The sequence below is a fragment of the Mastacembelus armatus genome, chromosome 24 (genome assembly GCF_900324485.2).
Source record: "Mastacembelus armatus chromosome 24, fMasArm1.2, whole genome shotgun sequence".
Lineage (NCBI taxonomy): Eukaryota > Metazoa > Chordata > Actinopteri > Synbranchiformes > Mastacembelidae > Mastacembelus > Mastacembelus armatus.
In genome coordinates this window covers 3,994,829-4,014,435 of record NC_046656.1, presented here as the reverse complement: position 1 = coordinate 4,014,435, position 19,607 = coordinate 3,994,829, and positions in this window count along the sequence as shown.

Below are 19,607 nucleotides of genomic sequence, written 5' to 3'. Positions count from 1 at the left end.
GGTTTAGTTTAAGGGAAATTCTTTTAGGGAATGCATTAATGAGATGAAAATAAAATGAAACTGAATAAAACTATAGCTTATGTGTAACAATATTTTTCAGATGGAGCACTTGTCAATACTGTAGGCTAGATATGATTTATGAAGGTACTTATACTAGATACATAATATGCAGTGGATTCAATAGAGTATGGGCAGGACTGTAAAGGTATGTAAAGGCAGTTTACCCTCCTCATAAATTGTTAGCATATCTACAGAAAGAGGGGAGAAACTGTTGGTGAATGAAAAAGGAAATAAGCAAATTGAGAATTAAATACACAGATAAACAATAGACGGACTGGTTCAGAAGCAGCACCAGAGTCAAGTAACTGAGAGAGGTCAACAAATTCTGCCAAGCCACAGCAACTTGTAAAGTCTAATTGACAGCTGTATATACATTTATGGCTGTAGTCTTCAGTCAAATTAAAATATTTGATCATGATTAATACTGTGTTAATCCATAGTTAACTCACAACAAGCTGATTCCTGGGTAAGCAAATTCAGTTCCTGTTGCTAGGTGTGCTGTGTGTTTCTGTACAGCTTGTTTACAGACTATCTCTAAAAACTAAACCTAAAAACTAACTAGATTCTCTTTACAACTTAACTCCTTAATCCTTACATATTCCTGTACTAGTCAAGTACCCTTCTTTTTGTCCAGTACTTCTTAATATTTCCAGACTTATCTTGTTACTTCTGACTAACTGGCCTACCAGTTAGCTTAGCTAGCTGACAGCATGGCCTCTCCCTCTCCTTCTCCCTCTCTCTCCTGCTTGGTGTGCAATATGTTTAGTTACTCCTCTGCATCCTTTAATGATCATGGTGTCTGTAATAAGTGTAAGGTTCAGGTAGCTTTGGAGGCGAGGATCACTGAATTGGCACCTTTGAAGAAAAGCCAGCTAGCCTAGCCCCATTAGCAAGTGTGAAACCACCAATCTCTGGGCCTGTAAGCTGTCCGATGGCAGCTTCGGAGCAGCCCAGAGAATTAGCCTGGGTGACGGTCTGAAGGAAAAACATGCTCCTAAGCAGAAGCCCACGACTCATCACCTGCCTGTTCACGTTTCTAACCGATTTTCCCCGCTCAGCGACACACCCGCTGAGAAACCGACTCTGATAATTGGCGATTCCAATATCAGAAACGTGAAGCTAGAGACACCAGCGACCATAGTCAAATGTTTTCCTGTGACTGGGCAACTTTGAGCAGGCAACTTTGTGTCAAATTTGAAGCTGCTGGCTAAGGCTAATCATAAATATGGTAAGACTGTTATTCATGTCAGCAGGAATGACACCCAATTACGCCAATACAAGGTCACTAAAATTAATGTTGAGTCGGTGTGTGACGTGGCAAAACAATGTTGGCAATGTGACAATGTTTTCTCTGGGCATCTCCTCAATCTCAGCAGCGATGACATGCTTAGCCGCATGTCGTAGTTCCATCACTGGCTGTCTAAGTGGTGTTCAGCAAATAATGTGGGTTTCATAGACAATTGGGCCACTTTCTGGGAAAATCCTGGTCTGGTAGCGAGAGACGGCATCCATCCCACTGTGGATGGTGCAGCTCTCATCTCTTGAAATCTGGCTGAGTTTATTAGCCAAAATAAAGTCTGACAATCCAGAGTGGGGGTCGGGACACAGAGACAGAGTCTAAAATGCCTCTCTGCAGTTTCCTTAGAGCCGTCATAGAGATCGTGTCTGCTCCTCGAACATCTAAATCCTATAAATCAGAAATTAAGACAGCAGATGTTTGACAATGCTGTTAATAAATTTAAGAAAATGATTCCATCTTTATTTACTTCTATGCCATGTGCCAACACAGTGGAGGGCAGCTCCTTCAATCCTACTCCCTACCAAGTACTCCCTACCGATTATCTTGTAAACCATGCTGTAGCCTCTCTGCATGATACATTTCATACTATGGCTCCTCTGAAAAAGAAATTAGTCAATCAAAGGGGATTAGCTCCATGATGCAGTTCACATATCCATACCTTAAAGCAGGCATCATGAAGGCTGGAAAGAAAGTGGCGTTCCACAAATTTAGAAGAATTTTATCTAGCCTGGAAATACAGTCTATTAACATATAAAAAAGCTCTCCGTAAAGCCAGAACTGCATACTATTCATCACTAATAGAGGAAAATAAGAACAATCCCAGGTTTCTTTTCAGCACTGTAGCCAGGCTGACAAAAAGTCACAGCTCTGTTGAGCCCAGTGTTCCCTTAGCTCTCAGCAGTGATGAATTTATGAGTTTCTTTACAAATAAAATCACAACTATTAGAGATAAAATTCAGCAGATGCTTCCTATAGCTGCAATAAATGAATCTTCTACTACAGTAGCTCTTGAATCATCTGTAGGACCTCAGTTATGTTTAGACTGCTTCTCTCCCATATGTATCTCTGAATTTACATCAGCAGTCATGATCCAGGAGTCTTGGCTATTTATAGACCAATATCCAACATATCCTCTATTTCTAAATTCCTTGAAAAAGCTGTTGCTAAGCAGCTATCAGACCACTTACACAGCAATAAGCTATTTTAAGATTTTCAATCAGAATTTAGAGCACACCAGAATACAAACAGCATCTTCTCTTAGCCTCAGATAATGGACTCATCTCTATATCTGTCCTGCTAAACCTTAGTGCTGCATTTTATACAGTTGACCACAGTATCTTATTACAGAGACTGGAGCATGTGACTGGGATTATAGGAACAGTGCTAAATTGATTAAATTTTATTTACCAGACAGATCCAAGTTTGTTCATGTTCATGATGAATCTTACACACACACACGCAAGTTAGTTATGGAGTCACACAAGGTTCTGTGCTAGGACTGATTCTCTTCACCTTATACATGCTTCCCTTAGGTAATGTTATTAGGAAGCACTCTATTAATTACTATTGCTATGCAGATGACACTATATCTATATATGAAGCCTGATAGCCAGAAACCAGTTAGCCGGACTTCAGGCATGTCTAAAGGATATAACGGCCTGGATGACCAGTAACTTTCTACATTTAAATTCAGAGAAAACAGAAGGTATTGTATTTGGGCCTAAAAACCCTCAGAAATATCTTATCTCACAATATAGCTGCTTTAGATGGCATAGCCCTGGTCCAGCATTACTGTGAAAAACCTCTTGAGTTATTTCTGACCAGGACATGTCCTTTAATTCACACATAAGACAAATCTCTAGAACTGTCTTCTTTCACCTGCACAACATTGCCAAAATTAAGAATTTCCTGTCTGAAAGTGATGCTGAAAAACTAGTCCATGCATTTGTTACTTCAAGGCTAGATTACTGTAACATATCATTATCCGGATGTCCCAGTAACTCCATAAAAAGCCTCCAGTTAATCCAGAATGCTGCAGCTAGAGTCCTGACAGGAACTAGCAAGAGAGATCATATTTCTCCTTTATTGGCTTCTCTTCATTCCCTCCTTTCAGAATAGAATTTAAAACCTCATCTTCATTATCTATAGCATAATTTTCCTCATTATTATCCTCATCTGCTGCTGGCTCTGGCTGACAGTATGGTGTCCGTTTCATCTCTGTTAAAATATAGTCTTTGCCATTGGCTTCCTACACCTCTCCTGGGGCTATAACCTTTTGGGGCTGTCATCTTAGGGCAAGAGAATGGGAGTAGATACCCATGTTATTGAGGAAATTACCACAATTACTTATAAGCATCTTGCTTGAACCTAGGAGACAGACCTTCATCCTGCACTTTATTGTTCATGTTCATTTATACAGTTTGAGAAGGGGGATTCCACGACAGTGGAATGTGGTACTGTAAAAAAGCTGATTGGAGCAGAAAAATTAGCAGTACTGCAGACAGAAAATGTCCAGTTGTAAGGTACAGTGTACATCTATTAAATGCTATAGTTCCCTAAGACCCAAGCTAATTGTTCAAGCTCCTTTACAGGTGATGTGGAGTATAAAGAGGGTGGGGTGGGGGTGACAACTTTGGTCCTGGTGCAGAAGTCTCCCCTGTGCTTCACAACTACAATATGGAGGCCGAAACAGGAAATTGCATACCAAACAATTTGTGGCATTAAAAGGACTTTACATTACCTCATTCGTATTGCCTTAACTTTGACTTTGCCCTAATACATATTCTATAAACACAGGGAAAGTGCCAAAACTGAAGCATGGTAAAAGATAAAATATGGTGTTTATAACTTCTTTTTTTTTTGACATATGGACATATTTATCCAGTATAATTTAAAAGAAAAATAGAAAAAGCAACAAAACAGACACCATGTGCACAATGATGTCTCTATTTTAAAAGCATAATATAAAATATAAAAATGTTCAAATTCATTTTGAATTCTTGTTTCCTCCATCAGTGGTCAATGATGATATTTATGCTGCACTATTAATGAACCATAGCAGTCCTTTAAACTTTATAGCAGAGAAGCTCTCTTTACTGCATGTACGAGGCACAGCAGGCTACTCTGTTTAAACATTGAAAGTCTTGTGGATGGATGTGTCCTACATACATACATTATGGAAACATGTTTTTACTACAGAAAGAAGTGTTACAGTACAGTGATCAGCGTGCCTGTGCTTGACTTGGCTCTATGCTCCCTCGACTGCTGCTTTAAGTAATCAGATACAGAAAAAAGCTGAAAAGTCTAGAAAGATCATCAAGCCCTGACAAGAAACCAAAAAGCAATCACCACATTTAAAAATACTGTACCCACTGTATCACATTTGGAAGAAAAGCTTTGCAGCAGAGAGACTAATGGGATTATCATGAATATCATGTGGTGATGTGGCAGCTACACTGATGACTAGCCCAAGGGTGTGGAAAAACAATTATTGTGCAAAACCACCAAGGGGAAAAGAGCCAGCATTTTCAAAAGTGATGCATTTTCTTTCCTCCTCATCTTCATAAACCTGTGTGAAGAGATGCTTAGAAGCCAGCATGTTTGACTTTCTGTCATGGGATGTTTCAGCACTTTTGACAGGTCGAACATTATCCCTAAAGGTACGAAAGTGTTGCGGAGCACACATGCCAGAGGCTACTGTAGAGTTGATGAGCTGTTAAAGTGACTTATTATGATTTCAAATGCCATATCTATTATGCCAGGGGAACAGGATTTCAATTTAATGGAAAATATAACTTTACAGCAGCTCAATCCATAAAGTGCGTTTTTCACACTTCCTTGGTTATATGGTGGATATTATTAAGCAAAGGTCTAAAACAAGGAATAAGTGCTTCCTCTTGGTCTATATAATCCTCCGATGTTGTGGTATGTCTCAAAATAAAGAATCTGTCTACACTCTGCCTTTTCACAGTGGCAGTTTCAGTTTCAAATGTTGAATCCAACATATAAGAAGATGTGAGGCACAATTGTTTTGAGACTTAATTATCTGATAGCATTGTATGAAGTGTGGCTTTTCCAGATGTAAATTTCCTGTCCTGTCCATGTCATGTCTCGTCAGCCTTTCTCAGTTTTTTCTAAGTAACTTCTGAATTTCATTTCATTGTTTATTAGAACATTACTGCTGTAGTCCATTTTCACTGCTGCTCTTAGTGTTATGCTCATCTGCAAGACAGCTGTTTACAGGGAGTACTAAAAACCCACTGTACACTGCTTGCTCAGCACCAATACTCCAGACAGCCACAGTTGGCCAAATATGCTTTCCTCATCATTTCTCAAAGAGAAAAGATTAGACTTATATCCATTGAACTCCACTCAATAAAGGATCATTTTGCTTACACATCTGTTGAAATTCAGACCAAACAGAACAAAAAACAAAAGGAATGCTTTTACATCTCTATAAAGTTATTATAACCATCATTTTATCTATAAGAGAGCTTACTACATTCATTTATAAATATAGAATTCATTGAATGTATTCCCATTACATAGTATTGTCCAAAAGTTGGACGTTACCTTGGTTTAGTGTGGATGAAGTCCAAAACAGAGATATAGAAGTTCATAACCAACCCATTAAATGCAGTGTTATGTTTTACATATATATATATATATATATATATATATATATATATGTGTGCATAGAGAAAGAGAGAGAGTACAGTGGTGTGAAAAAGTGTTGGCCCCCTTCCTGAGTTCTTATTTTTTTGCATGTTTGTCACAGTTTGTTTCAGATCATCAAACAAATTCAAATATTAGTCAAAGATAACACAAGTAAACACATCATGCAGTTTTTAAATTAAGGTTTTTATTATTAAAGGAAAACAAAATCTAAAACTACATGGCCCTGTGTGAAAAAGTGTTTGCCCCCTAAACCTAATAACTGGTTGGGCCACCCTTAGCAGCAACAACTGCAATCAAGCGTTTGCGATAACTTGTAATGAGTCTGTTACAGCACTGTGGAGGAACTTTGGCCCACTCATCTTTGCAGAATTGTTGACACAATTGTCAATTGTCACACCACTGTATATATAGAGTATATATATATATATATATATATATATATATACAAAAATGTTGAGCTGATGATTATGGTGTATATATATATATATATAGATATAGATAGATAGATAGATAGATAGATAGATAGATAGATAGATAGATAGATAGATAGATAGAGTAGGGCCTCACTAACCCATGTCAGTGATAATGGCAATTTGGTGGAGGGGTTTTCATTTGGAGATAGTACAATTTAATGATTAGAATTTCTAACACTATGTCAGTTTAAGGATACCATTTGAACACAATTCATGAAATAATTTTTACCTGAATTTCTGTACTACACAGATTTATTTTATTTAAGTCTATTCATCTTATTTTTTTTTTACATTACCATTTTGAATTAAACAGAATGAGCAAAAAATCATATCAAATCATCAGTGTTCAAGAAATGAATGTCCTAAAGCATATTTCTCATTTTGCAGTAAGAGCCTTAATAAAACGTCTTTCCTTTCTGGACTGATGTCTCAAACTGTCTCATCTGTCTCAACATCCCATAACAGACTTTAATAAAACCCATTACTGGTTCCTCTTGCAAATGCTTATTGGCATAGTGGAAGGATTTATGCATGAAACATGGGCTTCACACTATTTCACAGTGGATATGTTTGGTGACAGTGGGCTGTAATGGATTCAAAAGTGTGAATCCATATGGATTTATTATAGGAAAGTAATAAAACATGTTTTTTAGGGGGAGTGGGTGACCCAGCAGCAGACACTGGAAGATGAACAGTCATTTTTGGCTTAACAATAATACAGGCAGATTTCACATAATCACAAATGTGTGGTTTCAATCCTCACCTTCTATCAAACACATTAAAAATGGGTCCTCAAAGGTTTTACAGTTCTACTTTACAACTTTATTATTATCAAATCATTTCTCCTTTCTCTCGTTTCTTCTTTTATATTGGTCACCTAGTGTTGCAAAATAATTGTCACAGTTACAGTATCTCTGTTTAATCTCTCATTTGAGGTTGATTTTTTATTGAATGCTTCTATTTTGATTCTTTTTTTTTTTGGCTCTTCGTTTTGTACTTGAGATGTGTTTTTCAAAAACCCATTGAGGTTTCTGTTTCTCACCCACACAATGTTCCTTTCTTCATTTTGCGCTGTGTTGCTATCTGCTGTATGCAAATACAAGTAAACATGCAAATCAGTTAATTCCAGAGAGCCCAAAAGGCCCAAAAAGATTTGGAAGAAATCTATGGAAGCATTGCCAGGGTTCAGTGTAAAAAAAACTTACTAAGTCATGTTCTACATTTATGTACAATATATATAAAATTGTACATACCACCACCACCACCCCCACCCAATCTCCCCATTTTATCTACATTACAAAACAACAAAGTGTTGCTTCTGGGGTTGTCACAGCCTTGTGACACCCAAAGTCACACAAGTTAACAAGTGGCATATTTCCACATGCTAATTCAGCCACTCTGGGAAGTGGGCATGCAACACTGACCTCCCTCTGAGTCAAAGTATGCCACCGGCATATTAATGCCAATGTAAACATAGTTCAGGGCTACATTACAATACTACAGCTGCATCCCCTACATTTGAATCTAAATGATGTTTGTACTTTGTTTGTTTTCAGTGGAGAATTCTCTAAATCTCACTGTGGTGAGTCCAAGCTATAATTGTTAAAGAGGACACATCTAACATACAATCCTGAACAAAATCTTATAACCAGGGGAGACATTACTATAAGTATTACATTTCATGCTGCTGGATCGTAACCAGGTTGTAACTATGTCAAAGAGAAGAAACGAGCAAGAGACAAAAAATAGAGTAGGCAATGTATTGAAAATTGCATTTAAACTCAAACAGGCTATTCATCAGCTGATCAAAAGTTTAAGACCATAACCTTAAAAAGTTCAAATTTGTTCAAAAATCTGGCTTTCATGACATTTCCTTCAGGCATTCACACAGAAGAAACCTCCAGCAGAACCGGGCTCAGTTTGGGCGGCCATCTGCCTCGACCGGTTGGGGTGAGTGGATAGAGGAGAGAGAAAAGAACAGCAACAATAAGTTATTGTTATAAATTATGGGCAATGGAAAAATACTGTAAGGCAAATTGTGTTTATGAAGAAATAAAGTATCTGCAGAATGTGCATAATTACACTGTTACAATTTGTAGACTACAAAACACAGACATAATATCTGGTGCAAATCATGATGCTCAATTTCCTGTCACATTGTCCAGCTTTGGTGAGATGTGCCTGCACAGAGCTAAAGGCCTGTGCTTAAAGCCACACCTTGTTAATCAGTCAGCTTTAGATATGATTTTTGATGTCTTTTTGAAATTTTGGACCCAGGCTAGTTTCTTTCCCCTACTTCCAGTCTTAATGCTCAGTCCAGCTTGGTACTTATCACACAAACATGAGTTCAATGTTGCCCATCTCACTCTCAGAAAGTGCCTTTTCAAAACACTTTGCTATTCTTGCATTTCAATGTTGAATATGGGATAAACATAGTTGACAAATAAAACCTTGTTGCCAGGACCACTGAAAAGCTGACCCACACCAATACAAGCCTAAAACAATGTAGAAGAGTTGGTGAATTTAGAAAGTGGGAGATGCTCTCCAAAACTTAATTTCCTGTGTCAAAGCCATGATCCACCCAGTGTTTCAGTGTCCAAAAATTATCCCTATCAGAAGATAAAAGGAGTGGTGGGGCCAGGGCTAGATGTCAGCTGATCACTATTAATCTTACATAACCCCTTTTGTTTCCCTAAAGGGCAAAAAGAACTCAGACTGGAGTCAAAAGTGCATGTCGGGTGTTTTAATGACGAAGCTGAGCCCAAAAGTTTGGAGTTAGCCAGTGGCGTCTAATTAATATATACGCATAGGATGGAGTCGTCGTTAAAGGATGACTACCTGCTCTCATAATATCTCAGTCACTGCTGATGTACAGCAGTTCAAACGAGTGGTGATGATAAAGGAGTTTTAACAGAGATGAGTTGTGATTAATGTTGTAATGAAAGCAGGTCTCTCCCAGGGCAGTCAGAAGGCTGTGGGCCTGACTAAAACCTGCTGAGTAGCTTACACTTCCTCTGACATGTCAGAGACCCCCAGACAGAGGGCTGATATTAGATGACGTATCAGTAATCCCATCCATTGCCGATGTGTTTTTTACATGTCTGGGTTAGAGACAGATTTTGACTGTGCTAACAGCAGGTCCATGATGGAACAAGAGTGTTACACACCCATCCACCATACTTCCTGCAGTGGCTAACAATGGCAGACTTAGCAATTTGGGGACCAAGGTGAGCATCTGTATGGGGCCCTCCACATTGAGGGCTTTTTTAATCATGCCCTTAACTTCTTCTCACTTCAACTTCTTCGACCTCACAAAGCAATGTATTATCCTTATATTACTGCTGTTCTTTGACCTTTACTTTCTCTTGAATTTTTTTTTCATGTCTTACACTGTTTCTTCTATGCCATCACTATATTTTTTTTCTTCTTCTGTTATTTTCATGTCTTTCCTCCTTTTCTCCTCCGATGTCACTGTGTTCCTCCAGTTTTCATTCTTTCTCTGTTATTTCTCCTCCTCAATTGTTATTTTCATGTTTTTCCTCCTTTCTCCTTTTTTGTCTCTGAAATATGACGTTACCTTTGCAAAATATCCTACTAACTGTTTGCTCTCCTCTCGTTTTCTCTGCTTCTCAGGACTGCTTGGGTAGCTCAGTTTCATGGTTGTAACTGTAGGTGCGTTCGAGATTGCCTGGATTGTAGACGAGAACACACAGCAGTGGGCAGGAACAAACAGCTGTGTTTAAGTCAGACACTTTCGAGCATCTTAAAGAGACGTGAACAGGAAGTCAACAGCGTCCACCCAAGTCCCTAATCTGGGTGTAGGTAGTTGATCCATAAAGTGAGTCCAACAAAGCCCACTATACAGAGACACAGGAACATATTACAACACACGTTTCCACAATTCTATAAGAAAAAAATAAAATTGAGAAACTGATTATGCTAGAAAAAACCCTTTCAAAGTGTATGAATGCTCCCCTTTACACACTGTTGTCTCTTATATATTAGACACAGCAAAGTGTATAGCCCTACTGTTTAGTTGTACAGTCTGCCAGCTTTGATTTGAAATAATTTATATAGATCTATGATCAGAGGTTGATTTATTCTCAATGAGATAATTATGTCCTCCATATTTAACAACACCCTGAACAGTTTCCATCACATCTGAAACGTTTATTACCATAAAAGTAGACCGCAGGGCTTTAGAAAAGTGGGGCATGATCGTCAGTACATCACGTTTCTGATCAAAACAACTCGCATCCAATCAGTTGTCAGTGCACGTGTTGACAACGATACCATTTCCCATCATGCATTCAGTGGTTGTAGTCCATGCAGGCGCGTGCAGCCTGGCTCAGCATGCTGGAAACACTTCTGCAATTCGTGTCATGAATTGATATTCAAATGCAAGGTTAGTTTTAAGTGATGAAAAATACCTTAACCATAAATTAAGTGGCCCTGGTAGTTCGGGGCCCTAGGCGACAAATGGTAAGTTTGCCTCATTCAGAGCAAATGGAATTGCCCTGGAATTGTCCAAATTTGTTGAACATGAGTATACTTCCTAAAGATGCTGGGTTGGATGACAAATGGTTAAACTGTTATATATTTGCACCTGGTGAAAGACATAAGATTCTGATGAAAGCTCTGATGACAGAGAATCAAAAGAACACAGTGCACTTTAAGGCAGCTTTTAGTATTTGCAAGGACCTAAATATTTTGTTGTGTTGTAGCGTATACTAATTTTGCATACTACAGGAAAATGAAGTCATTTCAAAATGGCCTTTGCCTGTTGGATGTAGTTACAGAACAAAAAAACAACTTTTTTCCAGTGCCAAACTGCAGCAAAAAATCAGACATTTGATTGCAGAGCTGGGCACAGAATTACATTTTCCCATACCTGCAACAGCTTTAGTTGTATGTTAAAATGGTCAGCCCATTGTGCACGGAAATGATTAAAGAGCAATTGTAAAGAAAAAAAAAAAAAAAAAAGGAAATCCATTTCTCAGGGGCCATGAGTGCCAAGGCTGTGCCTAGGCAGAGGACAGCGGCTGGACAGACTCCAGATGCAGGCCAAACATTGTCTAAACTGGATGCTGTCAGCATTGAAGCACAGGCAGCTGGAGAAACAGTGAAATAAAACACTTTTCTACTGAGCATCCTTCAGATGCAAGGGGGAACGGGGGCACCGTCTTCTCTCACATGCCACTGCAACTCTAGCTGACTCCTTCACCCTACACTCTGAATGCTGCACTCTCACTGAGGAATTTCGTTCATAGGAGATGCTACAGTAACATGACACTGTTGCCACATTTGACTCTGGTTGATATACAGTATATCTGATTTCCTCAATACCTGCAAAGGGAACCCTGTGGAAACTTGTTTCTTCTATTTCATTTCATAAAAAGATTTACTGCTGGACAGGCAGCTGAATAATCCTATCACTAAACTGTGTTTCCAGTTGTGCCTTGACAGCTCCAGTGTTGTGAAACTCCAGAAAGGCCAGTAACGGAATATAGACATTATAATAAAGCATGACTAAGATTGATGATGATAAACAATTGAAACCTTGTGGACTTCAGCACCAGCATGAACATAATGAAAATGCAATGTGTAACTGTATTGCATTGCCACGTATTTCATTGTAGTAGCATGCATGGCAACCCTATACTATATTATGCCTACACTGTCTGTAGGTAAAAATATATACTTATAAAAAAAATCTATCCTTCATGTAGCTGAGCTATTATCATTGTCGAACTGTTTGCATTAACAAAAGTTCATGCCTTCCACCACTACTGTTTTACTGGAGTTTGTTTAGAGGCATCTCGGCTGTGGGATTCGGTGATAGCTAAAGGGAAGCCATTTTAATCACTCCTAAATAAATAAGCAACCCGGTGATGGAGGAAGAACCACTTGCATGAAAGAAGTAAAGTGAGACTGACCACGTTTCCCACAAGTGTAGACATTGGAGATTTTCATTTGTCAACACCGATTCCAACAATCCCTCACTTGTACTAAAAGAGCAGTGACGTAGGAAATGAAACATCTACGACTACTGCAACATTGTGACATTTAACTGAGTGAAAGGGATTTTTTTGTCAAGCCATTGTATTAGCTTAAAATCAAAGAACAGCCGTGATCCTGGTATAATTTAAAAATGGGCTATACAAGCAGTGTCTTATGTGAGCAGGACAGATTAATTAGCTCTTTAATTCATTTTCATTTGCATGAAAATATCAAACTGGAATTAACAGGATTGTATTCATGTCTTTAATGTGAATACACCAATTATCGCAGTTGTGTTTTATAAATAGTGAGAATGTTGAGGCATTTGAAACTCCATTAGTCCTGTTTGTGTCTCACTTTTCACTCAGGCTGCTGTTCTTCCTGTAATTACAACAAAAGTATATTTTTTTAGGGAAAAAAAATGTTGTTCATTCTGAAGGTGCATCATCACACATCCTGTGACCCGTTAACTAAGGAACAATACACCAAACTTCTGTTGGAGCTACATAACTAAAAACTGGGGCAACATGCAGACAGAAATGTGCTTAAAAAATACAACTGCATACTTTCTTTGAATCTCCTAATTGGATCACAAAGAAATGTGGATTTCTGGTGTACTTTCTTGTCTCCTGATGAACCAATTTTCATAATTGTGACCCAAGGCGCATGAGTTTAAACACTGGGGAAATTTTGAGTGGAATGATTACTCTTTCTTTGGTGCTTTGCATTTTAAAACTTCATGGGAGTCGCAGACAGACTCCAGCAGGAATGTGATTATATCAACAAAATGGTGTCAGGTGCAAATGGCTGTGAGCTGCCCCACAACAATACCAGTTGAATTTTCAACACTTGAGATTTCCTCTGGGACAGCCATTCCATATTACTGATCTATAAAAAGAAGCAAATTGCCTGCTTGCACAACCAAACCGCCATTTGACAGGGCCTCTAGGCTGCTTCTCATGGTCGCTATTAAAGCTCTGGATGATGTTTTCCTCCAGGGCCTGACAGGCAGACTTCAGACTGCCCCCACCCTGCCTGCTGGTTGCCAAGATCAGCCTGCACACACACACTCATGGACCCACCAGCTGAGGACGGCTTGTTCGTTACTTACTGACACAGCCTGAGAGGTGCATGGGAACAAGATACAACTGTGTACATAAGTATTCCCAACTTCTTTACACATCTCAGCAGTCTGTGGGACTAAGACATGTAATTTGAGCCTGGAGGGAGAAAACTCAGGGAGAGGAGTTAAGTGCTGCCTGCTGATGAGGACACGGGAGGAATGTTTAACACATTTCTCTGGAAAGGCATACAAAGCCTAAGTGTCTGTGTATGTGCTTTTGTACTTCACACATACCCCCTCCAATGAACTGCACTTCTCAGAATGAGAAGGCCTCTAAATAATAATAATAATACATTTTACTCTACAATACAATAAATAAAAATTATATTTAAAAATGATTAATGGAATAAGCTTTTTTTAAACTGGTGTTTCTTGACCTGTGAAAACTCGAAATTAGTCAATATTGAGGAGGTCAGGGGACAGTGAGTTACGGAGTTTGGGAGCAGAGCGGCTGAATGCTCTGCTCACCATGGTGGACAGGTGGGTGGGGGGACAGCGAGTTGGATGGGGGAGGAGGATCTGTGAGAGTGGGAATGTGTGGTGAAATGAAGGAGATCTGTGAGATATGTGGGAGCCAGCTTATGAATAGACTTGAATGTGAAGAGCAAGATCTTGTACTGTAGGCGGAATTTAACTAGAAGCCAATGGAGCTGCTGCAGGCCTGGGGTGATGTGGTTAATAGAAGTTTTGGAGAAGCTGTAGCTTGTGGAGAGATTTATGAGGTAGACCATACAGACTAACAGTAATCGAGTAGAGAGGTAACCAAGCTATTGACAAGGATTTGTTGATTTTGGTTAGTATAGATTTGGTGCCAATTAATAGGACTTTATTTTAAGAAGTTGGAGGAGAACCAAGATCTAAAACATTTAGACCTTCAAAGGACACTAAAATATTCCATTGACGCCAGACTTGGTGACATTTTTTGGATGGGTTGGTGAAACCATAAGGACATCAGTGATTTGCTGCACCTGTTATAAGGAAGAGGGGATCAGGGAAGGATCAGAGGGATCAGGGCCATAGCCAAGATTTTATAAATATTCAGTTCAAAGTCACCTACAGTGCAACACACACCACTACAAAACACCATGTTTCCACTGAACTTTGTACATAAATTTGCCTCTTTTAACAGAAAACAAATCTCCCCTTTTGGATGCATTTTCTGGAGATTTTGCGTTTACTTGGTCATTTGTGGTGATAGACACCAATTAATTTCCTACAAAATGTAGGAAGAAAATGTTAAAAAATGTGTATTATTTTGTATGGGCTAGCTATTATTTTTATGAGTGAGAATAGGTTCAGAATCAGCAACACTGAAAGCTAGGATTTTAATGTTTAAAAATACATTTTAAATGTGAAAATTTTGGTTTCAAAACTGAAAGCTATGTATATGTGAAAAAATGCTTCATACTTTTCAGTGTTACAAATCTCTTCAAGTTTTAAAACTTTCTCTGCAAACATTCAAATCTGTCTTTTCAAACATTCAACTCACTTTTTTCAGACATTCAACACTCTTTTTTCAGAGTTTCAGATCTGCTTATTCTGAAACTTGCTTTGTAAACATTCAACTCTGTTCTTTCAGTTTCAACTCTTTTTTTTTTTTTTTTTTGCTGAGTGTCAGATCATATTTCTGACCCTGTTTTCACAGACCACAGATCTGAAACTTTGCAGAAGACCAGGGCGGGTTCCAGCGCACCTGCAGACGACGCCTGACTAATGGCTGGACACCAGGTACAGTTTGTGCACAACAGTTAACTGGGTTGTCGATTTTTAAGAGGATGGTTTGACGTTGTTATTTAGTTGCTCTTAAGTGAATTTAACATTACATTAACTATAGCAGTGTGTGATCTATGTACCAAAATGTTGCTATGACAACCGGTGTTACCGGTTTTTGTTAGCAAGCGGGGCGTTTAGCCAGGTAGCTAACTAACTAAATGTTGCTCTCAGCGCGCTAAAAGCGCATTACTCAATGTACTGTGTTAAAAATCAACAGCCCAGTTAACCTTTCTGCACATACTGTTCCTCCATTAATGCTCAGTGAGCAAACCTTTTACTTTGTACTGCATTTATTTTTTTTTTATCTTATTGTCCTTACATGGCACCATCTCCAGGGATATAAATTTCACAAGGAAACATTAAAAGCTTTGCTTAAATATTATGACTGTTTGGTTTACTTTAGGATATATATGACAAACATTGAACAACATATTTGGAGATATGGAGATGTACTCTAAAAATGTAGCAGTAAAAGCAACTACACAAAATTAGTGTCAAACCTGCATCTGATAATTTGAATTTCTAGCACAAATACATCCTACACATTTTATTCTGAATTATTTGTTTTGCACAAATTTACTCAGAAAAACATAACTATGTTTTGTTATGCCTTTTATATTTTTATGTGTTTTTTGTTAGTGTGTAAAAACATGGTCCCAGTTTACATTCTGCAGTTAAAAACCCTTTTTTTTTTTGACTGATACTGAATTTTTTTCTAACACTTAAGGCCTGTACATACTCCGCAAGAAGCGAGAAATTTGGGCAGCCCTGGAATTGGGAGTTCTTGCAGATTCTTCTCAACACATCATCTGGGCAGAACGTGGGGGTCGGGTAATTTCTGGACCCATAACCTTATATTCTCTTTTGTTATTTATAATATTTTAACATTTAAGGTTTTGGAATGTGGTTTTCTTACTTTACAGAGTAGCCCTTGATTTATATTCTTTCAACTTGTGCACGTGAGAAATATTTAATGTAAACTTCTATCTCAACTTAAATCTGGACATCAGCTCAATTGACCAACAGACTGCAGAATGATACTGATTGTTTCTTTATTGCTTGTGTCCTGTAGTTATTTTGTGAAAATGTGTTCCTTTTTTGCACTTTGTAATTAATAAGTTTTTATTTCCACTGTCCTGTCTTTCTGTATTGTTAGCCTGTTGAACTATTGTGGAATGACAATATTGTATTTCTTTGTATAATAAAACTGATTTGAAATGTATTAATTTGCTCGACAGTATTGACACTGTGTAGATTATCCTGGTTAAATCAAATAAGTGATTGATAATTCATTTCAGTGAATAGATTTTGTCATTTGTATGATTGCTGCTGAATTGATGCTGAATCATTATACAGTATTACTGGTGAGAGTCTAAAATCTGTCAGACCCACACTGGAAGACACACACTGGCTATGGTTAAAAGTCAAACATGAATTTGACAGCTGTGTCCATTGTCAGTGATAGTGTCACAAAAACACTAACAGGGTCCATTAAGTGTGTGTCCGTCCACGGTTTGCCATAACAGTTTGCCTCAGTGTGTATTGTTGCGACAGCTGCATCTTGTTGGAGCCACTCCCATGTCATTGTTGCATGTTATGACAGAGCCCGATGGGCCTAAATTAGCTTAAAAAGACTCCAGTGACAGAGAGCTGGTGTGTGCTGACATGCAGTTTCCCATCTCCAACTGCCTCAGCCGACCTTTTGCCGTGTCACACTTACACTTTTCTCTGTTAGCCAATCAATTTGGCAGCAACAAGGCAAGACGATAGCTGCTTCATTACTGTCAGTGGCAAACATAATACCACTAATGCTTAGTGTCACTATCATATGAGGATAACAGGAAGGCTATAATTAGAGGACACCATGGCAACAGTGTGCATGTTTATGTACAATGAGGCGAAATAGACAGCTTCCAATTTAGTGATATATCTCACATTAGGCAAGCAGTTCGTGTTAGTGGGTGTTACAAAAATGACAAAGTGACAAAGACTATGAATCCTTCTTGGGATTGTTCTTAATTTTAAAATATACTCCAACTTCAAGAGAGGACATGGAGACTGCCTGTCACAGCAGACGCAAAGCCTGTGAAGAGGCAGGAAGAGATACTTAAAAATGTTCAACTACTGTCCAGTGACAATACTATTGAAAAAAACCTATAACACACTGCAGAATTTATGTACAGTACTGTACCACATCACACATTTTAGAGGATAAATCCTATTTATTACATGTTGGGTGTTACTGTATTAGTTCTGTTTGCTGGTCTCATTTTGGCGGTCTCAGTGACTGCTTAGATTTTTTTTAAAAAAGTCAGATTGGGCAAATATTGCTCCTCAGTAGGTTTACAGCAATACTACTGAATACTGTAAAATGTATTGACTTCAATAACACAGACCTTTCTTGATCATGTTTTTGTTGTATTGCACCTACATGACACCATTTTCTCCACCTCATAAATCAGAAGAATACCTGCCATATCATCAATTCATATTTTTAATTCACTTTTGGAACACATTTCAAAAGGTGCTCAGTGACTAAAATGTAAGTTAGGAAAGGTGGTGAGCCAGGATCATGAGCCATTGTATGATAGTCTGGGATCGGGATCAGACAGGTTGGAAACACACCCTAGGTTAGTCAAACTCACAATGAATGATGCTGAATGGTAAAATTAGTCAGTAGTTAGTGTTTTTTAAACCATAACTGCAGTCAAAAAGAGCTCAATTCATTTGTCATCTGTCCACACACGCTGTTTTCAAACCCACATCTGGCTTATCTAGGTGTTGCTTTGTAGACTTAAATGTTGACTTTCATGATGAGGTCACAGGTTAGATTTCTTTCTGATTATTCTTGATTTCCACATCTTACCTTGACTGCAACAGTTCACCATTAACTGCCATTTCATAATGCATTTAGACAGTGGGAAAGTTAGCTTTATTCTGAGACCCTCACTCAGTTGTTTGGAGTTGTTGTTAAGGCTTGGGTTGTGAACTGTTAAGTGTTACTGCAAGGTCTGAGAATTAAAAAATTCGCAATGGCAACTAGCATAAGGCCTATCAACATAAGAAGTTCAGGAATGTTATAGAAGTAACTCTGGTCCTTTACATTTAACACAATAACACTTTTTTTAAAAAAAATGTTTCTGCTGAAATTCAATGATTACTATAAACATTGCATTAACAATTTTCCCAGGTTTGCCCAAACATTGACCATTACAAAAAGTTCTGACTGAAGTTTTAGCTAAATACCAAAGTAACTTTAAAATCACCTTTTATAAAAACAAACATTAAAGATAGGATGCATAGGGTTTACTGGACTTCATCTTAGCTTCACATTTTAAGAAACACCTTCCCAGGAGGGTAGCTTGCATCTGAAGTACGTGCCATCCTCTAGAAAGCAAAATCAGCTGAGTGGGGATGACTATTGCATTTATTATAAATATTCAAAGACTTTTGCACAGTTAAATTCTGGAACTTTCACAATCTCTTTATACTGGTAGAATAGTGTTGTAGAGACAGTGTCATACCACCACTTTATGGAGAAGGTAACATTAATCCAGATTAAATCAACAGTCATTACACTGTCATACAGGAGTCTTTTGGGTGTGTTCCAAGGGCAAAAAGGATTAGCTGCATAATAATTTGCATAATAGGTCAGACAAACAAACAAACAAGAAAGAGCAGAGGTAAATAAACTTTCTTCTCTGCCGCTGTCCAGTTTATTAATCAATAGTTGTTGGCCATAATTACAGCTGTTTTGTTTGTTGGAACCTAATGGAAATTATTTAGTGACCTGCAGCAAATATTGCATGTATAAAGGGATAATTTGCTCTGATTTATGCTCAAGTGATATGCCAAGTCATGTGAGAAACTGGGGAATTAACTCTAGTCTTTTTAATTGTGTTTCTTTGTTTATAATAGTTTGTTATATAAGACCCCTGGTGACTTCATCTTTAATGTGAAAGTCTCTCAAGCAGCAGAGCAATAATGAGTGAGGTCCTGTTGAGTGAATGGCCTGTCTCAATGGGACTTTCCCTTACTTAAGATGACCTTCCCTAGATAAAACTACCATTTAATGTAGCTCCATCAAACACTATATTTGGCTGAGACATTAAAGACATTGTCACATGTTAGCTGAATGGAAAGGCTTTTATTATATCTTTGTACTTGTTTAAATGAATGCAGACATTCTGATTCCCCATTA